The sequence below is a fragment of the Mizuhopecten yessoensis genome, unplaced genomic scaffold (genome assembly GCF_002113885.1).
Source record: "Mizuhopecten yessoensis strain PY_sf001 unplaced genomic scaffold, ASM211388v2 scaffold8231, whole genome shotgun sequence".
NCBI lineage: Eukaryota > Metazoa > Mollusca > Bivalvia > Pectinida > Pectinidae > Mizuhopecten > Mizuhopecten yessoensis.
The window spans coordinates 228,417-231,894 of record NW_018407444.1 but is presented as its reverse complement, the minus strand read 5'-3'; positions in this window follow the sequence as shown (position 1 = coordinate 231,894).

Sequence of the window (3,478 nt, the reverse complement as noted above, 5' to 3'; positions counted from 1 at the left end):
TATCGGTCTGTCACCATTCACAATGGGACATGAATTCAACTATTGTTTGCCGAACAGAATGATTTAATAAAGCCCCGTGAACGTTTAATTTGTTTATATGAGTAGGACGTGGATTTAAAGGTCAAGTACGATTTCATATAACAACGTATAATTCGTCTCCTCTGAGGACGTACGATATACAATGATATTCACTAAAATAGCTACTCTTTTTGTATCAATCGTGGCTTAGAGAAAGATTGTGAAGTAAGTTTGTTTGGTCAAGTAACAAATCACTTTAATTGATTAAGGGGACTGAAATACTGTAACGACTACTCAATGCGGTGTATTGGGATCTAACGCAAACATAGGGGTGAATATCGAACTGTTGATGAATGCTTATAATTTAGTATACCTAACAATAAATCTGGTTTGTATACAGCAAACAAAGACACTCGAAAACAGCAGAACAAACAACAAGTTTTAGTCGTAGACGATCTTGGTAATGTTTGTCCTGCACAAATATTAATTCCTTCCGTTTTTACTGTTCTGGGCATATGTGGGAGACATTTTCAGTACCATACGAAATCTGAACGAAAATCAACTTTGATCTTCGAGATGTCTATGTTTGGTGTATCATACAGTGTTTGTCAGTGTACAGTTGTGTTGTGTACTTACTTGTTCCATTTCTCTTCTTACAATCTTTAAGATGTTTTACTCGTCCTTGTCGCGTTACTCTTATCGCCCGGAAGTCCTTGAGATAAGGCATCCCCGACCTCGATGCTGATACTGTACCAGCGACCAGAAGGTATTGAGACAAAGTGTTTTCATTTACACGGTAATTATCAGCTATACACAGACATTGAATAAGATGTGTGTACACTTACGTGTCTGAAGGAGACACTAACACACTATTGACATGCTAAAATCATATCTAGGAGGCTATCTCGGCGACCGAATGACGTGCTAGTGTTTACGTTTGTTTTTGTGGCCTGGACATACAATGTATTTACGGAAATACAAATGCAACTTTGATTTCATGACAATACCCTGAGCCCAACTATCTCTTGATATTCTATGGTACAAACACTTTGTTAGACCCGTTTGTATGTTGTGAACTACTGCGTGTCCTATTTTATTTTGTTTCTATGCACCACATCAAAGTAAAACAGATTACAGGAATATCCCAACTACAGCACACATGATAAAATATAAAAACAATAGATATCGAGGAGACACTACAACAAGAGGAAAAAAGCCTTAGTTAACCACTAAACGAAACCAACACGCTATGGAATGATTACTTTACATGCTTTTCATCAGTTGTATATTTTAAAATGATGCTAGTATATATATCAGATAATAATTTCACGAACCTTGTGCATTTGAACATTATACATCATGGTTTATCACGATTACCTTTCAGAAACATATTTATTAGTATATGAATTTTTAGATCCCTTTTAAAAGTCCCTGCATCATCATTTCCATTTCTGTCATTAAATGTGAACGCTCTCAACAATATCCATTCTGGTGTTGCATGACATAATGTTGATAATATATTACATTGAAATGGATTTTCATGTCAGGAGTTTAAAATACTTGATCTATACCGAATCGAATGCTGTAAGTATTGCAGTTTAATAAATTGCAAAAGGTGTTTCATTTGACAAAACTAACATGTTGTTTCCTTGTTTATAAACGCATGCTGCTGTACATATAACCGGGAAACATTGCTTTACATATTACATGTATTTCTGTCAGACGGTGATGAAAAAAACACCCGAAATTTTGAAATATGAATAATAAATGTGGGGGAGAAAAGATGACAATACTTTAAGTTGGAGCTATGACGGCGTGAATCCTATCATATTACACCAGACACACAGGAGGGGTCAGCACCTTAATGCACACACAATTATGGTTTAAAGATCGGTGTTTGACAGGTGCGTGGCGCAAATGTTGTGCAATATGATTAATATATGTTTTTATAATTCATTTTCCCTGTATGTCATTGTGTTCTTTTTTGCGAAATCATGTCTTTCGTGTTTTATATGAAACAGTGTTATGCTACATATGAAATATAATAGATAATGTAGCTTGTTTGTTGTAAAGTACACTTATTATAAATCGCATTCATTCATGATCAGGAGGCATGAAACAATTGGTCAGGCTAAATATACATCTGGGCATGACAATTAAAGGACAAATACTATAACAGCATACAAGGTTTCCTGACAAGTTACAGACAAATCATACAATATTAAACATTGTTACGTCACAAGTTATAGACAACTCATATAACAGCATACATGGTTACGTGACAAGACATAGACAACTCATATAACTGCATACATGGTTACGTGACTAGTGTATAGACAAATCATATAACAGCAAACAAGGTTACGTGACAAGTAATAGACAACTCATAAAACAGCATACATGGTTACGTGACGAGACATAGACAACTCATATAACTGCATACATGGTTACATGACTAGTGTATAGACAAATCATATAACAGCAAACAAGGTTACGTGACAAGTAATAGACACCTCATAAAACAGCATACATGGTTACGTGACAAGACATAAACAACTCATATAACATAATACATGGTTATGTGACAAGACAGAGACAACTCATATAACAGCATACATGGTTACGTGAAAAGACATAGACAACTCATATAACAGAATACATGGTTATGTGACAAGACATAGACAACTCATATAACAGCATACATGGTTACGTGAAAAGACATAGACAACTCATATAACAACAAACATGGTTAAGTGACTAGTGTATAGACAAATCATATAACACCATACATGGTCCTTGACAAGTGTATAAACAAATCATATAACAGCATACATGGTTACGTGACTAGTGCATAGACAAATCATATAACAGCATACATGGTTACGTGACAAGACAGACAACTCATATAACAGCATACATAGTTATGTGACTAGTGTATAGACAAATCATATAACAGCAAACAAGGTTACGTGACAAGACAGACAAATCATATAACAACATACATGGTTACGTGACAAGTCATAGACAACTTCTATAATATCATACATGGTTACGTGACAAGTAATAGACAAATAATATAACAGCATACATGGTCACGTGACAAGTCATAGACAAAACAGCTCACCGTATTACTGATCACTTATAGTAAGTTTGTTATATTACATCTCACTGTATCATTAATCAATAGGAGTGAGTTTGTGTTAGGGCACCTTACTTAATGGCCAATAGTTGTATAGTTATATCGAATATGTATATACACAGTTCACATAGATCATATACAATTGATCTAAAAAATGCATAACTTTTTTAATAGAAGAAAACGCTTTTCATTTGCAAAATTAAGATGTTTTTATTTTTTAAGGAAAATTGTATTTTAATATAGATAACAACCAGAGTATTGGTATGAAAGGTATTTGTATAACATTAATCTCAATTTAGCATGTTAAGCCCTTTAATGTAA